This window comes from Zea mays, chromosome 6 (assembly GCF_902167145.1).
Source record: "Zea mays cultivar B73 chromosome 6, Zm-B73-REFERENCE-NAM-5.0, whole genome shotgun sequence".
NCBI classification, from domain to species: Eukaryota; Viridiplantae; Streptophyta; class Magnoliopsida; order Poales; family Poaceae; genus Zea; species Zea mays.
This window is the reverse complement of record NC_050101.1, coordinates 159,256,772-159,276,077: the sequence shown is the minus strand read 5'-3', so window position 1 is coordinate 159,276,077 and position 19,306 is coordinate 159,256,772. Positions and strand designations below refer to the sequence as shown.

The 19,306-nt window shown below is 42.6% G+C and overlaps 1 long non-coding RNA gene across 1 annotated transcript; it reads right to left on the bottom strand.

Moving 5' to 3' along the window:
* Positions 1 to 6,025: 6,025 nt before the first annotated feature.
* Positions 6,026 to 9,656, bottom strand: LOC103631530 (uncharacterized). Its single transcript, XR_002262901.2, has 5 exons — positions 8,308 to 9,656; positions 7,581 to 7,669; positions 6,424 to 7,290; positions 6,199 to 6,286; positions 6,026 to 6,102 (listed from the first exon to the last, which is right to left on the bottom strand). It is a non-coding gene; the product is annotated as an uncharacterized lncRNA (long non-coding RNA).
* Between the last annotated feature and the right edge of the window lie 9,650 nt (positions 9,657 to 19,306).

Below are 19,306 nucleotides of genomic sequence, written 5' to 3'. Positions count from 1 at the left end.
GTTGTGATATTTGCGCAGATGAAGTACATAAAAAACAAAGTTGGCACTAGGGATGAAAACGGCCGGAAACGGACGGAAAAACCCCTCTCCCATTTCCGTATCCGCATTTTATCATCGGAAACGGGATCGGGTCCGGAAGAGTCGGGAACGTAAACGGGAGCGGGATAAACGGAATTGCGAAAACGAACGGAAACGGAAATACTAACGGAAACTCATAATTTAATACAGATAGAAATGTTATTGATGTTTGACTAGTGATTGGTTGGCAGAACAATAACATAAAACAAATAGATATAGAGAGACAACATTCTATTGTTGTTTGGTTACTAAATGTGTATATTTAGCTACATCTGATGTTGTTTAAGACTTTAGATCACTTGTCATTTGAAAAGAGCCGGTGGTTACAATGCCCAATTGTGCTATAATTTGTCACCTAAATACACGAGGATTTAGTTTATATACTAATGCATATTAGGCTCGTCCCATATTTGTCAAATACGGAATAAATACGGGTTCAATCCGGAAAAAAACGGGATCCCGCAAAAACGGACGGAATAAGCCCTCTCCCGTTTCCGTCCCGTTTCCATATTTTTCCGTAAATACGAAAACGGTCGGGTCAAATGTAGAAAACGGTACGGGTCGGGACGGGATTTTTTCCGTCCGTTTTCAACCCTAGTTGGCACAATGGTGAACGGAATAGTAAACAACATTGGAAGGGGACATAGTCTTACTACACATGCGACTTCAACGGTGGACTTAGTAGATACGACTATGATTATTTAGTGGCTCATAATTTATTACTAGGTAAGTGCCCGTGCGTTGCAACGGGAATATATAATATCACGATAACTTATATATAAAATGTGTGTTATATTATTATGAGAAAAAGGATATTGAACAAATATATTAGCAATACACAGTAGCCTCCAAATTCATTAAAAATTCTATTAAACTACCAGACCCCGAAACATCAAAATGTCGAATTCAGAGCAACAATCAAATGATGAACATCAATAGCGTACAACATTAAATTGTCTCGTCAGAAAAAAAGACAGCAATGGTATGTGGCCAAAGATGGATCAAATGTATCATCGTGTGACAATAGCTCACTTTGTCAGGTGGCCAGATACTTGTTCCTCCAACACTACTTGTTCATAAGATGCATTATTCCCTAGTGAGCTATACTCTAATACTACTACTGCATTGAACATTCCTTTCACATGAAGGCAGTTTCAGAGTACTGATCGGTGGTCCATTGCTGCAGACTGTTCTTCAATCCTTGGGGAGCGATACTTGTCGTTAATGCTGTTTGATGAGCTGAGAAAGGATCCTTCCTTCTAGCACCATCCTGTCGACTCCACGCATTCTATCATGTGGCCAGATTATGTGTGATACGCCCTTCCATCCGACCTAGAGGAATCTGCAGCTTACAAAATTAGAACATGAAATGAAAACTGAATCTTGTGTACTGTAGAAACAAATATGATTAGTATCGCAATTTTTTTCTCATAAATTAACTAATTGCTGGTAATTAAATTATGAATCTTAGACAGGAAAGTTCTTCACAATAAAAGATATGTAATTAACTAATAAAAAATGTTACTTATTGATCTGTAATTGCATTCTATCAGGAAGCCAGATCAGCTAATAAAAAAGAACAGACACTGAAGGACTCAGTTAATCTTGAATCAATTCAATTACCTCTTGCACTGACGTGCTATGTTCTGAGGTAAGCTGCAGAGCTGACAAGAGCGGAGTGCCATCCCCAACCAATCCATCGGACGAACACTCACTGATATTTACAGAATTTCTTTACCATTATCACTCTCCCCCACTAAGTTTACATGACATTTATGCTACCTCATCCATTTTGTACCCCAATTACAATAACAACTACAGTTTTACGTCGTACTATAAAGAGACGCTGTCAGGGTGTTCGGTGAAATGGCCGGTGCCTGGGTCAAGCCTGACGAATACGTTTATGCCACCACAATCACAGGTTTGGGTAGGCTACATGATGCAGATCGGGCACTTCAGGTACTGGGAAAGATGAGGGAGGCATGGGTCGAGCTGTGGGAGTTAACATACAATTCTATGGTGGGTGTACTTGTGAAGGTGGGAAGGATGGATGAGGTATTGCAGCTGAAGGATCAGATGATGCTGGCTACGGGGAAGATGGATGCGGCTCTCGCGAGAATGTTGATGCACGTGTACTATTTGAGTGGAGAAGTTGGGAAAAACATTAGAATTGTTTGATGTGGTTGCCAGTGACACTGTCCAATGTGGCATATGGGTTGATGAACAAAGGTTGTGAAGATGAGGGGATGACAGATGAGACATATAAGCTATGCCGCCAGATGATAGAGCAAGGGCTACTACTGAGCACATATGAGTTCAATAGGTCTGTCCGCAGCATCATCGATTATCTCTTTAATATAAGGGTTTTCTATTGCCACTCGGGCTATCGCTTTATCTCTCCTAGTTTGGAACAGATGATGCTGATGATCGATGATATGGGTGATCGGAATCATGGACGCTCTCTCCCTCTACTGCTCTATCTACATCTTTTGTTGCCAATACTTCCGTTTGCTATGAAGATATAGCCTCTGAAAACAAAATTTTGCAAGCCGCCTCTTGTCCACGTCCGACACGATAAATTGTCCTGAACCACTCTAAACTGATGTTACTTGCAGCAGCGCCAAAATATAATATTTAATAGTTTATACTATATACTGGATGCAACAATTTAATAAAAGTTATAGCACAGTTCTATCTGACATCAAGCTTAAGGGAACCTACAAGTGAGGGGGCGTTGAAGTATGAGTGCATTGTGCATATTTTGTCTGTACCATAAACTTTTAGTTAATTGGCATTGCATGCAACTCAATAAGAAACAATTATATCCAACCAAAGAACTCTTTAAATTTTCTTTTTCGTCGATGAGGCATGGAGATATTTTTGATTCATTGTAAGTATATAATGTGAATTTTTTGGCTTCTTTAATGAGGTAGTTATACCTTTAGATTGCCTACACTTCGACTTTTATGCTTATCATTCAAAGAAAAAAATGATGATTTGAAAAAACAAGGCTGCTCCACTGCAATACAAAGTTTTTCATACTCGAATGGGTGTATGGAAACCTAACATGTTCAAGCTCCCAGGAACACATGGCTACGGATGAATAGCAGAAGCTTTTTGCAATCTGCCTTGTCAACTTCAGCTAATGCAAGCAAATTAGCCCAATGTATAAAATAACGAAGAGCACATGCTTACCAGCCCAAATGACAATACACAAGCATTTTCAATTCTCTTCCGCTCATCAATCCTATTAGGTTTGTGATCTTCTGAAAGTGCCATAGCTATAAAAACAAACAGATGAACTGTCAGACATTTGTCACAGAATCAAAATTACACATAATCAATGAGAAACCCTACAAACCAAACTGTCATGGATGGTTCTATATTAACTACAACAAAGGTTTATGGATTATATATTGGTATGAGAAATAGAGCGATGCCAAGATTTTTGCTTTGTGATTTAGATTCAACAGACCATAGACCATACATCAACTGACAAATGTGACATGAAAATGAAACACAAATACGCTACTTAAGATACCTACTTCCAGTATGCAATACCTTTGCCAGCTTTTGGAATAACAGCACGAGAATCACCAACATTTGCAACATACAGACGGTCACCCACCAAAATTGCAGTTGAAGCTGTTGAACCATCATCCCTGAAAGCGCTTGCTTCCGATTCCAAGAAATCTATATCGGTTTTCTGATATGTTTCGCCTGTTTTAAGTTCAATTTAGCAGATAAACATAAGTGTTGCACTTTGTTCCAAGATATTCTAAACAAAAAGAACCAAGTGAACTAAAATGATTTGACAATAACAAAAGAGATACTACGCTTGGAAAGAAAATGGTACCTAGCCAATTGTGCCGCATCCGTTCCATGACGTGGCACGTGGACATCGACGCCATTGGAGCGGAGCAAGGAGCCAGAGAAGGCGCGTCACTCCTTGCGCGCCCCGTGGGCTCCATCTACGGTGAGGCGGCCCTCGCCTCTCCTACCCATCCATCTGTGCAACAACAAACAAAAACGAATTATACCATAGCTTCATAAGACAATAAAACGTTCATTGTATGATCTCAAGAATTGTAGAGTTGTTGTTCTCTCACCACTATCTCTTTGTTCCTTTTTATTCCCACCAAGTGTTAAGAACAAATCTGCATCAAGGATAAAAGGAGTTTATGAAATTAGCAAACTTACATATTTTGGACGCAAAGGAGAACAGACTTTCTTGGGCCAAATCACAGAAGGTATTTGGGTACAGTGAATGTTGTAGTACTAAACTAAAGCGATCTGTGAAGATACAGTAGTAGACATACCTTGGTAGATAGATTTTACTAAGAAATAGTAGTCACCAAGGGATAACAATCTTTATTCATAAAAATCTTTTAAACACCAAGTCTGGATTACTGACATGATTTGCAGTAAGCATAAGAAATATTTTTAACTTTACATTCTGCATATATTTTGCAAAAAAATTATTGGTAAGGTTTCCAAATAAAAGATGTGGATAAAACATAAATTTATTATATCTAGTGTTCTAGCAAATAAAAAAAGATTACTGAAGTTTACTATTCTAGCTAAACAACCACTTGGTAAATATATATAGGTCTTATAGGAAGCCCCTTTGCACTATGTGCCTCGTCTAGGGCACTTGGCACATGTATCCCAAGCTCCCAATTATCCGTCCGTTCATAAAGCTAAAAAACTTTGATGAAAATTGAGCGGTGGAGCCAAGGACCATTGGACTTAGATTGTGGCGTGATAAAGCAAAACTTTCTCCTGTGCACAAAATGACTATGCTTGTATTGTGCTTGGTGCTTGTCTAAGATCATATATGCACAACACATCGCTGTATGAATGCTATCTTCATGCAAATCTTGTGAATTTTTGGTTCAAGAAAGCAACTTTCATTGGACTGAACCTGCTCTTACGCTTTTTGGAGTAAATCCAGTACGTCACAAAGGACTTATAGCAACGGATCCCATCAATACCCTTGCAGAAATGGCATTGGACGACGCAGTACTTACAAGAGGGAAATGCATTAGACAGAAGCATAGAACCGAACAGTACTCACCAGTGATGAAGCAGCTGAACATCTTCTCAAGCGCCATGGAGAGGTCCTCGTAGCTGGAGTACATCTTGATGTCCACCATCTTGAGGTAGGGCGCGTCGTCCATGCTGACCTTCACGTACATGGTCTGAGCTGTGGACGCGGCGTCCTCCGCCGGTGCCTTTCTCCTGGAGGAGCTCGCGACGAGGGTGTTCTTTCGGTAGTTCTGCACGGGTGGCCATCCCACCACCTGCGCTCTGCACAAATCAACATCACCGCATCAGTCAGCTCAGCCCGCAGTGACGTACAAGTCCAACTCTGGACAGAAACTGTAAGGCGTGCCTGCGGCGAATATCAAAGCGGGGTCTTACTTGGCGGCCAGCGGTGCGGCGGTGAAGGTCTGCTTGTCGTCGGTAGCCTAGGCAGCGACGGGGCGCTGGGTGGGGCCTGGGAAGGCGCGTTTGGCGGAGACACCAGTGGCACCTTGGGGCGGTCGACAGCGGGCCGAGGGTGAGCGAGCAGGATCAGCGCCTGTTGTCCAATTGGATGTCTAGGCTCTCGAGGTCGACCTTGTTAGCACACAGGTAGGACTCGTTCTTCCCCTACGAACAAAAATGGCTCGTGATCCTTCCCATAGTGCAGAAAGGGGAGTACTTTTGGTCTAACTAAACTCACAGCTGGTAGCAGTATCGCTTGAGCAAATCGTATCCATAGTCTACATCTTCGTCTCCTCTGATCCAAATCTCACAGAGGGCGGTCAATAGATAAGCTATTGCAATTCTCTGCAATCAAGAATGTGAGGCATCAGTTTTACATACATACTTACCAAACACCAGTTTATCTTGTCCATGGACAAAATACATAGCTCATAACAGAAACATGCATTACATATACCTGCAGTACACCCATCAGCCGTATTTCTCGAAGGTCAACCCCAAAACTTAGACTACGAACACCATGAAAGAATCCACCTGCGTAGCGCAGCAAAAAAAGGCATCAAACACATTTTCATTTCCACGAGTGTACTTTTGGTTAGTTGAAGAAACATAGCTCAGCTGCCATCACACCTTGTAGAACAAGACCAAGACCAAGACAAAACAGCGTCAGCGCACGGAGCAATGCCTTTCTCGAGGCGTCCAACTTGTCCGGGACTCTCTGTAAAACAAATCAATAAAGGTGACACGCGATCATTAATTAGGTTTCAGCAAGTCGTAGAGGTCACCGTTGGCAAGGGTGGGGGTGGGGGGGCAAGCATCGCCATCTCGCTTTTTTTTTCTGGCGGCGTGTACTACCTTGTACGCGAGCGCCAAGGCGACTCCGACGATGAAGAGGAAGAAAGGCATGACAAAGTCGGCCACCGACGTGGGAGATCTACGACATGGCGGCGCCAATCCTCGTTGGCAGATGCGATTCGCGGCGGATTTGGGAGAACTAAGCTGCCATGGATGCGATTTGTGGGCAATCTCGCCGATCCATCTCGCGTCGCGCAAGGAAAGGGGGAGCCGGGCGCGCGGGCAGCCATGGATGGAAGTCGACGCTGCTGGGGGAGCGGCGTGCGGCTGCCATGGATTGGCACAAATAGCTACGGCTTAGATGGTGATCAAACTGTAGCTAAAATATAACTTAGATATGCATGAGCTGATTTTAGTTTGGTTCCATCTAAAAAGCACTAACCTTATTGAACTGGAACAACTCAAAGTATTTGTTTTTCCCCTCTATCTCTGACTTTCCATCAGCCGGGAAGATGCCATCAGGGAAGATCTAAAAACAAAAAGGGAAAATATTGTTGAACAAAACTAAGAAGGAAATCAATTAGATCAGAATAATTGAATCCAGCACAGAACCATCTCAAACTGCTGAAATATGGAAGAGTGCCAGTTGTTGATCTACTCTTCAAAAAACTCTCGCTCGTGCAGAAGCCATGCAGGCACAACACCTTGGCTCTCTTGTCCTGCTTCATGAGCTCAACTCTCCTAAGCATAGCGTAAGTTTAGACAAACACAAGAAACTTCAGACCCGGAGGACATGTGAAAGCTGGTACCTACCACTTCAAGGCTCCATGTCGCTTTCACCCAACTCCAGTTGTACCATAACTCAAGCACAACATGACAACATGTTGAAAGAAGAGAAGAGGTTGTGTTACCTAAGTCTGGGAAGTCCTGCAGAAGTAGATCACTCACATAAGAAATGATTCTAATCCCAGGAACACTTAAAACATATTAAATACTACATGCTCCATGGTTTGTTGACTTTGCTTCTTATCTTATAAAGATTAAAAAACTGGTGTGTACTGAATACTTGTTAATCGAGCAGAAATGGTTACCCAACTCAGAACAATGAAAAGAGCAGATATGTCTTAGTAGCAGACAGATGGATTATTATTGTACCTATATGGTTGAAGAAAGAGAAAAAGATGGATGGGTATGCTTGCTCACGGTCTCAAACTAACCTTGTATCCGAGGGGGCAGAAGTGGAAGGAGTCTAGAAGGCTGAAGAATGATGCAGTCATATGCAGACTTGAAGAATTATGGACATAAGCTGCACATATACATGCAAATGCATTACACAAATAGGTACAGGTCTGCAAAACCACATAACCAAACTACATTTCTTTCTCCGGAACGCAGTCCAAAACAAATAGATACAGGTCTGTATTTCATGGATTAAAACATCAAAGGATGTAGTAAACTCTATAGAACTACTTGTGCGTCCAAAAAAGATTCTTGCGCAAGAATATAGGATAATATGATATCAAGCACACAGAGACATCGAAAAGTTGCAGACTTGAATGAAGCACCGAATAGAAACAAGAATAAATACAACTAAAAATGTATGTACTACCTGAATAATCTACTTGCATAATCAAGCATACATAGACATCTGGTAAATAATAAACAAGAATAAACACTTCCTTCAATCAGTAGAGACATTTGGCAGTCCTAGAATCGAAGTAAACAGTGTAACCCCTATCTGTATTTTGGTAGTCCCAGAATCGAAGTAATCGAACTAAAATCACAGTCCTAGAATCGAAGTAATCGAACAAGAATAAACACTACAGATGACCACAAGCAGTCCCAAAATCGAAGTAACCAAACTGAACAGTGTAACCCCTATCTGTATTTTATGGATTAAAACATCACAGGAAGTAATCGAACAAGATGTTGCTAGCCATAAACCTTTTTCTTGAAGCATGTTTCTGCGCTCCTGGACCAGTCTTTGCTCGACGATATGACAGTGGAGACAATGCTGATCTCGACCCCGCCTGATAATATGCCCTTGAACACGGTACATGTAGGAAAAGTGTTGATGTTGCTAAAATCTTCACAGGCGACTTCAAGCTCAGCTCTGTTCAGCTTTTGGGCACCTGAATACAGGAAATAGACCCGTGATCTCTTCCTGTGATGTTAGGCTATAATCTTAGCTGAGTGGCTAAAACCAATTCGTCCAATGTCATGTTCCTTAACTCAGAATCAATATTGAATAATTCAGTGGTTCGCAAGAATAGGAATGTTAGAAGCCTGTGATGTTTGTACACCCGAGCAAAAGATTGGAAAAAATCTCTATCAACTCTCCACTCAATTTTGCACCTCTCCCAGTAAACCCTCTTCACCCCTTTTACCTGCCTAGCACTAACTTCCTAGAGAATTACAAACACCAAAATGTTAGCATCGCCTAGCCCCCACAATATCTTAAAAGGTAGAAATGCTCTGCGACTTGCACTACAACTTTCAACTACGTAGCAAACATCACTGTTTTACGTTTAAACCTTTAACCAAACAAACCACACCATATGGCAGGAAGCATTATGTAAAATCAGTAACCTGGCCACGCGATAGATTGAGGACGTCGTCGCCCTGCGAGCCAGCCGTGTCGTGAGGAGGAGGATCTCGTACAGATCCATGGCACGCAACCTGTCACCCGTCGCCATAGTGCTACGGATCCGGTATTCTCCCTCGTGCGTGAGGCGTTGGTGACCATCGAGAGCACGGTAGGCGGCGGCTGGGAGGAGTTTTAGGTTTGGGGCGGGGGCTGGGTGGAGCAACGCCCGGTGCCTGTCGGGGGTGGAGACCGCACGACGAGCAGGGGCACCGGATCCGGGGAGGAGGGGCGGGGGTGCCGAGGCAGGCCGTCTCGTCGGAAGTAGAGCACGGCGGCGTTGGCGGTTGAGGAGTTTTAGGGTTCAGGGCGGGTGAGGGCAGCGGGGCTTTGTTGGAGGGGCGTGTACCTTAAGGCTGACACGAGCGGTGGCGCCATGCTCGCCGGTGGTGGGCACCTCCTCAGGTGGCCGCGACAACCACACCGCCGCGCCCCAGGCACTTGATGGAGGAGGGTGGGTCCCCGTGCGGCCTCTTTGCGCCGACGGTCAAGAGAGAGAGAGTGCGGGGGCATGATCCCTCTTCTTGCGGCTTGCGGTTTCATGCGGGAGGTGAGAGGCGGCTTCATGCGGGAGAGTGGAGGAGGGGTGGAGAACACGGTAGCGAGGAGACGGTGCGCGAGGGTGGGGGAGGGGCGGAGAACGCGGAGGTCGTGCTGTGGCGACGGGAGCGACGACGCGCGGGGGGCAGCTGAGGCGCTAACCGTGCTTCGACAGTGAGCTTTGGTTTGGGCCACAACAAGCAAATGGGCCTCCCAGAAAGCGTGTATTTCGTATTTGCAAGCCAAACTTAGTACCACATCAGGTACTAAACTGTGCACGCATCTGTTTATAAGTGTCAGTGCGGATACAACATTGTGGTCTTGGTTGGGCGGCAACCTGTATAGGCTTGGCTGTGCGCGAGCTTTTATTCCTACACAGCTAGATTTTTTGGACCCGACAATGGCAGAACGCTACGGGTGGGACATGGGAATGGCGCCACGGGACATGGGAATCGGAATGGCAACGCTACGGGTGGGACATGGGAATGGCGCCACGGGACATGGGAATCGGAATGGCAACGCTACGGGTGGGACATGGGAATGGCGCCACGGGACATGGGAATCGGAATGGCAGAACCAGGAATGGGGCAGCATACCCCTTAGAGTCTTAATCTATACTATCTATTAAGATGGTAATGTAGACCGCCCCCGCCTCCATCCTCCCACGTCGCGAGAGCCACCTCCCCGCACAATCCGGGCCATGCGTCCTACCTGACGCCGTCGCTCTGCAAACAACCTCCGCGAGAAGCGGAGCAGCGGCTGGTCGCTCTGCAAACAACCTCCGCGAGAAGCAGGACAACGGCTGGTTGAGGATGACGAGCGCAACGGCGGCGTCATCGCGGACCAGATACCAAATGTCTTCAATGTGTCCGGCCTCAGAATTGGATCAAAGACCAAGCGACGGGGACGAGAGAGACGAGAGGACCGTCGTCTCCCCCTCCTCCCTCACAACTCACACGCGAGACGGAGACGCGGCCGCAGCCGAGGTCTGCATAAAAGCGCAAAAGATCTATCGCTCTCGGCTCTCCTCCTCTCCCCCTCACCCCCAGTGCGCTGTGTGTGTCCCGTCTCCGCGAGACCGCGAGCAAGTTCTGTCTTCGTTCGTCCATCCGTGCCCGGTCTTACTGGTGGCGCTCCTTGATTAGCTTACCCCCGCCGGCGAGTTCACCCTGACATGGTCGGCCGGATGGAGCGGCAGACCGCATCGTCGTCAGCTTCGTGCTCCTCCTCCTCCTCTGGTTCTTCCTCCTCGGTCTGCGGCGGCAAGAAGCGCCCTGATATCCTCAACATGATTCGGGTACGCCTGAATTTACTCAGCCTGCTGCTTGCTCCCGTTCTTCACCTGTCGGGATGAATTTTATTTTATTTTCACGTGTTGTGCTTAGTTTACGTCGTCCTGACGTTGATCCTGCAAAAGAAAATTGGGTCAATCCAAGCGTCTGTGGTACCCTTCTGTGGATAAAATAAAATTCCAACAGAATTTCCTACCAAAATCGTTCGGCAGCGCTCGATTAGCTCCTCTGCAGACGACACCACGGCACGGCAGAGTCTGGTGCAACTATGCAAGAGAGAGTATCGTGAATTGGGAAAAAAGGGATGATTTTGATCGTTTATTCTTTCTATCGTGAGGATGTTAACAAATCGATTTAAACTTAAAAGGATGCAGCTTCCTAGCCGGAATCACACGATTTCAAGGTTTGGGGCCGTGACTTTCAGGCAAAGTCGGACTTTTGCAAGGGCTCCTTTTTGACTGGGCACGCATGCGGCCTAGGCATGTCACGCCAGCCGCAATCAGCCTGTGTGCCCTGTGCCATTTGGAGCCTTGCTCTACGAGTCTGCGTATGCGAGACTGGGCACGCTACTGCATATGTTGGCACCACAATATCTCGGGGTGGCCTTGGTTATGGGGAGACTGATGCTTTGGAGGCATTGGTGGTTGAGGCAGCCAAGAGGATTGATCGACATTTGAGTAATCTGTTTGAATGCCTTCGCCAATCCTGATTTTGTGTGTGTTGAGATCATGAATTCATGATGTTTGAAGTTTTTTTGATTGGTCAGTACTCTATACATCTAGCTGCAAGAGAAACCCGTGTGTCACCTGTAGGCCTGTTTTAATTGTCGTATGTTTTCCATTTTGACTCACTTTGGATTTCATTTTCCTTGAGTGCAGATTTGACTCTTGGCTCAGGTGTCACTGTGCCAGCGCGATCAATATTAGTAGTTCCTCTGCATCTCGTGCAAATGGATGCTTCTGTTTGGGGTGATGATGCTGACCAGTTTAATCCTCATCGGTTCCTTAAAGGGACATTGATCTTGGAGGTCTGCTCTCACTCCCAATATTGAGGGGCCGGTCTATGTCAAAGGCAAAGGTTGGTGTTTTCAGCTTGTTGACCCAGCTTCCACAGTTATACTCAAATTTCACATGGGGACAGTTTTAAGGACCAGTCAATGTGTAATAAATTTGTTTCAGGAAATATATTAACACTCAGTTTTAATTGTGTATTGCTGCATTGTGAGAAGTAGATAACATGGTTTTCAAGATATCACATGTTTTATTATGTTCTCTGTACGCGTGTAGCATATTCATGTCCAATAACAAGTAAATACTATAACTAATGTCCAATTAAAGAGATAAATGCTAATATGACCATATCTATTACTTCATCCTGTACTGCTGGTACATAGTTGGAAATTGCTTCATATTCTACTAGAAAATGAACATAGCTTGAAGCAGATATTCCAGTTTTATTTCCTTTTTGGAGTGGAATTACCAGTTCACCTTGAAATTATCGTTATTTATATATTCCATTTTTTGTTTTCAGCTTGGAGTGGAATATCCAGTTTGCCTTAAAGTTGCTGTTATTTATGTGGTGTTATCATCTGTGCTTTCACTTTCTTTATGCCCTCTATCCCAGTGTGCTCCATTTTCTATCAAACCAAAATGATTGTATTATTTCATATCCCTTGCAACGATCCACAACTATATGATATATGACCTTGCTCATTTTTTTAGTCGGCGTTTTGTAATTGTCCATTCTAGCTTTATCGAAAATACCAGCATCAATAATTGAATGTGTCCTAAGGAGGGATCCCCATGAAGCTGAATATATACTGTCGATCCAGGAGGTGGTTCATTCCTTAGAACCTGTTTTGGTGAAGAATGTCCAGTAATTCTTCAAATCTCCCTTCGTGTCTTATCAAGAATATGCTAATTAATCTGTGTTTATGTTCTTGGTGCATATCCCTATTTCTTATATATCTTATCTCTACTATTCCATTCACCTCTCTCTCCTCTCCCACATTTAAACGGTAAAAAATCTAAAATTATGCAAAAATAAAGATTAATAATTTGTGAGTCGTGGCAACGCACGAGCACCTGACTATGTTTGGTTAATGCATGTCTAATTTCTGTTGACGAGTGTTTCAAACAACAGCTGTAGGTTTGGGCAGTCAACTTGTGTAGGCATTAGTGGTGACCCGTTCAATATCACAGATACACATTTTGAGATTAAGGCCTCATATTTTAAGCAAGAGCCTTCCTTTTTAAAATCTATTATGAAATATCTCGTCATGGATTTTGTACTTTGCTTTGTGGCATTAATTCCTTGTCTGGCATTATCTGGTACATAAATACTTAAAGTGTATTTTTTATTCCAAATGCTACATACATATGTTTTTCAGTCAACACAACTCCATTTCATTTTGTATTTTTCTTAGTGTTCAATACTATTTGGATTCTATTAAGTCAGAAATAGCAAAGATAACATAGAAAGGTGGACTTCCAAATGCAGAAGCAGTTGGAAAAATTATACATCTTATGCAACTTGATCGAACTATTATATTTTAGATCTTTTGTTTAGCATTTTTCAATCCACATGTATTTCTCTATCATATAAAACTCTATATTGACTCTTTAAAATAATTTATGTGAATTTGATAATGTCTGTCACACGGATTCTGTATACCATAGTGAATTGATGGTTGAGAGACTATGCACGAGGCATGCAAATTAACAAGACTCATACAAGCGTCGAACAGTGTGCTGATGATGATCAGAGACACAAAGGCAGCACATGATCAGGTCTTAACATGTTTGGCTTCCGGACAGACTTTTCTCTAGATCCCCAAGGAAGAAGATCCGGTCAGATATGTGTTGATGCTCATCCCCAACGTACATAAGTTATCAATGATACTATATATTCCCGTTGCAACGCACGGGCACACACCTAGTAAGTAGTATAGATTTCAGAACAAAAGACAACAACCGTATATTAAAGTTGTTTCTCTAATCATACGACGTGAAGCACTTTTGTTGTGGACATGAATTACACGAGTGGGCACTTTCTTTTTGATAAGGACTCAATTATATTAAGATGATTAAAACAAAGTATAAAGATTTAGGGCCATCCATTTCAAAGAAAAATTTCCAGGGCAGTGGATTCAAATATTCAAGGTTGCAAAAAAAACTGCAAGAGGCACCTACCTTTGCTACGACACGGTGTGGATTCAAAGAAAGCAAACTTAAGCAATTTAAATTCATTTTCATTTAAACTTTAGTTGGTAGGCATATTGTAATATTAAGGGAGATGCAATATGGTGATAGTTAATTGCTTATAAGTGACCAAGCCAACCTTGTTTTTTGTCTCGAATTTTATTTTTGGAAAGGGTGCTCTATTATTGACTCTCCAAGCCATAAATACCTATGTGGTAGCCTGAAAATTCTAGAGTGGGGTTGTTCTAGGGTGAACAACGCACTGTAGTGCATACCTGAAAGTTGCCTAGAGATGGGTGTGAATAGGCAAGCAGAAACTTTTCAACAAAAACTAGAAATGAACTTGGTAAAACCGGTTCAACCGGTTTGCACGAGCTCAACTAAAGAATGCGATACAAACTGAATTGATCTCGAAATTCACCCAGTTTACTTTGGAAATGAGATGTTCTAGTTGATCCACATGGTTCAAAGTAGTAGATCTGAGAAAGGCACGTCTCAAAATCCACACACCAAAAAGATATAAATAAATCTTCCACAGAATGATGAGAGAATGAAGAACACGAACAAACACAATGAGCAAGAATACAAGAGACACAAGATTTATTCTGAGGTTCGGTCACACCATCAAGGTGCCCTACTTCCTCGTTGAGGCGTCCACCAAGAGTCGTGTCTCTTTCAACCCTAATCCTCCCTTTGCCGACCACAAAGGTCAAGCCCACACACTATTCTTTGCTCAAACGAGCGGGTAATACAAACTTTCTTGTGGTCTTCCACGAGATTTAGAGACTCACAAGAGACACCTAGTCGTCTAGGAGTTAGAAGCTCCAAGAGTAATGAATCCATAAAGAACTTGATGTAGTACCAAAGCTCAAATCAAGAAAAACAAGAAGGATTTAGAGATGAAGCATAAAAACCACAACTCTTCAATCTCACTCAAAGATTTCTCTCCAAAGATTTGAAATGGGAGAGACAAGAGGTGTGTGTGAGAGAGTGGGAGGTGTTTCTCAGGTTAAGAATGGAGTTTGAGTCATGCTCCATAATGGGGGAGAAAAGTAGGAGTGAGTATATATAGGTGGGGCTCCAAAACTAGCCGTTTTTTACTTTTCTGCACAAAAACCGGCTAAGTCGGTTTTAAAACCGGCTGAACCGGTTTCCAACAGACTGAATTCCGGTTTAGTGACCGGCTGAGCTGGTGGGTGGACCGGAGTCAAAAACTAGTTCAGCTGGTTTTTGAATACCAGCTGAATTAGCCTGAAAACCAGTTGAGCCAGTATTTTCCAGAGAGCAATTTTGGCCAAAATAGACTTAAAAAGGTTGTACTACATACTTTCGCTAAGGATTAACAAGGGTAAAATAGAAGTTTTGGATCAAGGAATTTGAGCTTTAGTACCAACACCAACATTCTTTTTGGATCCCCTTGATAGTACGACGATAACTATACTCAAGTTAAATAAAATATAATTAAGTAAACTCCTTGAGTCATTGGTGTCTCATGTGTGATTTCTCCATGGCGTTGCTTCATAAGGATCACAAACATATTTGTCTCACCTTTTAAAGCAAACACAAATCAAACATGTGACTTAAACCATTTCACCATATATGAGTTCAAATCATTGTTGGAATGATCTAGCTGTGTGATCAACATAATTTGCACAGCTGCTGCTTGGAATAGGTGTCATGTTTTTTTGTTTTTCTATTAAAAAAATCCTACCCTAGGTCAATCTCTTATATATCTCTTCTCTACCATTATAATGCACTAGTTTTTAATTGTCGTCATACGTCACCCTTTCAAAAAAAAATTCTTATATTTCTTTCTAATCTAACTCGTGATCCAAATTATCCTACGTATTATAGTGATTTTTGTCACACGGATTTTGTACATTATAGTGATGTTTGTCATTTCATATCTATGTTTTATAATATTTTTTTACTTCCGTGGCAACGCATGGACTCATACCTAGTTACAGTTTAAGAGTGCAAGTACAAAATTTCTCATACACATTGCAGGAATCCAATTTTGAGCATTCGGATTTAGATATGATCGGATATTGAATTTTCGGAGTATAAGTCAATTTCCCCCTAAGGTTTGATCTTTTCGAGACCGGGCAACTCATTCTATTATATTCTATTCTATATAATAGAGCGCGGAGGGAATCTCGCCTCCGAGAGCGTCCACGTGTGTCGTAATTCTTTCAACCGTTCGATTGGATATCCACGGCATTGTCGGCTAACCTGCAACGCCCAAATCTGTCGCCTTCCATTCCAAGTTGTCGCCACCGGATTCTTCGAGAGAGAGCTCACTGCGCTGCGGCGATACCGAACGTGGAAACCCTATCGGCCGCTGCTTCTTCAAGGCGTCGTCGTCATCTCCGTCGAACTGCCGGCGACCGTGCGTTCTACGGTTCTTCGGCGCCGTCCACGGCCCCATGCACCCTATCGTCGGCTGCTTCTTCAACGCATCGTCGTCGCCGTCGGCTGCTTCTTCCACGCATCATCGTCGTCTCCGTTGAACTACCCACGGTCGTGCACTCCTTGCTTCTTTAGTGTCGTCCATAGCCCTGCACAACCTATCAGTGCCAGCTTCTTCAACACGTCGTCATCTCCATCCAACTGTCGGCAGCGGCGAGCTCTACACAAAGCTTTGGTGGAATTTTTGTGCGACACATGTACCCTGCCCTCTTTGCTCCCCCCTCCCCATTTCAAGAAGATAATGGTACCTTGCTTATCCATCCACATCCAGCCAAACATACAAAAGAGTTGTTGTGTGATCCATCTGAAATTTACAACTAACAAAATAGGAATTTGGATGGTCCAATCCATCCGACCAAATAAACTGGTGTGGGAATCGGCAGCAGCTGCTATTGCAGCTATACCATCCGCATCTTCAATGTGACATAGGGATTGAACTTCATTTACGTTTCCTTCAAAATACGAACAATTTGTTTGGATAGTCTAAAATTTATATTCATAGTAGTTATAGTTTCCTTTTTTGTCCACCATACACAATCTGTTACCTATTTGCTTCCATACTTATACATTATAAATCTCACTCATTTCTTACTTGCTGTAAAATTCGACTTAGACCGAACTGAACTGTGTAGTGTGCAAATTGTGTCAGAGAGAGATGTTTTGTCCTCCATAAACATCATGTGCAAATTCACATCCTCTATTGAGGTTTCTTACAACATACGCACCATTCTTTGTATACAACTCCAAATACCCAGCGAGTATTGTTGTTATTCACGCTATTTCCTAGCCTATAAACCTTTTTTTGCTATTTGCACTCTTTCATAACCTATAAAGTATAAACTATATGTCTAAACTGAACTTTTTTTCTCTCTCGAATGCTTACACATTGCTTTCCATCGACGACATCATCTCTTTTCGACGGACTGCAAGTTTTATAAAGAATATGTATGTTATATAATTGGACAGGTCGAAACATGTTATCTTTTTGTCAACTTCAATCTAATCCACTTTGAGCTATCGATGCAGATTATATAGAGTTGTCAAAACAAGCATACTTTTTATGCTCCTGGCATGCCATCTATTGCGGTCTTTAAGATCAATGTTTTAATGCCTCAACAAGTTTGTATGTATCACTAACGCGCTGCGACATGCAGTTAGCTCCTTTTGTAATCTTTAAGACCAATGCTTCTTAGATTAAGACCACCCTGCTCCTAGCTAACCTGCTTCTATGGTCGTTAACACCACTGCTTTTGATCCACATACATATAGCTACGCCTACTGCATGAGTCTTGGGCTTCTAGCTGCATTTGCTAGGGGGGCTAGGGCTTTTCCTAGTGCATGAGGCTGCACTGTTTTATTTTTCTTTTTATTTTTGCCTGTTATGACATTGTACTTTGGTCCATTTCGGACCTTTCTCTCTTTCAATATAATGATGCGCAGTTCTCCTGCGTGTTCGAGAAAAAAAAGCTACGCCTACTATATTGTAATCTCTAAGCTCTTCTATAATATAATCTCTAAAAACTTCATGCCTTTACATTTCCAGAACTTGAAAACTTCATTACTACAAAAAAATATATGTACAATCCAAGTTGGCTATTATAGCTTCCTTACGTCATATATTGATACCTTATCAAATTGAACTCAGCGCTACAAATCTGTTTATTGCATCTGGCTACAATGTTCCATCAATGCTAAGCTTCAACACTTGCATTTTACATACACTTAGATTTGTATGCTGTTGTCTACCCATCTTTGTCCAAAACCATGAAACGCTTTGATTTATGTTGATATAATGTTCACAAAAAAAATTTAGTTACTATCCAGTTTGATAGACGTTAATTCAACTGTGTCCATGTACCGTTCGTACTACTCACGCGGAGCGCGAGCCACTTTCTAGTATAAAAAGGTGTTTTTATGGTGGTGCCCTCGGTTTTGCTGGTGTGCTCATTTTTACCCTTAGTTGTGTTTTTTGCTCAGTTTTGTCCTTCTGTTCTATAGCACTGGAAGTGCAAAACTGAGCAAAAAAACACAACTATAGTGATGTTTGTCCTGCGTATTATAGTGGTGTGCTCATGTTTTGCCCTTTCAAAAAAAAGTTCTTATATTTCTTTCTAATCTAACTCATGATCCAAATTATCCTGCGTATTATAGTGGTTTTTGTCACACGGATTTTATACGTTATAGTGATGTTTGTCATTTCATATCTACGTTTTATACTAATTTTTTACTTTCGTGGTAACGTACGGACTCATACCTAGTTACAGTTTAAGAGTGCATGTACAAAATTTCTCATACACATACCAGGAATCCAATTTTGAGCATTCGGATTTAGATATGATCCGATATTGAATTTTCAGAATATAAGTCAATTTCCCCCAAAGGTTTTGATCTTTTCGAGACGGGGCAACTCATATAAAAAATACCCGTCATTCTGGTCCTGCGAACGGGGATGAGAGAGACTGGAGACGCAAGTGTTAAGAAGTCTATGCTTTACTGCTTCAGCCGGCGAACATGGCGAGTAAAAAAACGGAGGTTTCATTCTTTTTCGCTCTGACTAGAGTCTGAACCCGTATCTTGGGAGAACAATTGCAACTCGGCCCCAGAAACAATCCTCCACTTATGCAAGGATTGCTCCTTTAGTAGAGAGGTGTAGAACAAAGTTTGGACTGAGGCCAACGTTCCTTTACTGACGGGGTCTCCCAATGACATTTCTTTATATGATTGGTGGATGGACCTGCGCAGCCTTTGCACCAGACAGACCAGAAGAGGTTTTGACGGTCTTCTAATTCATTTTTGGT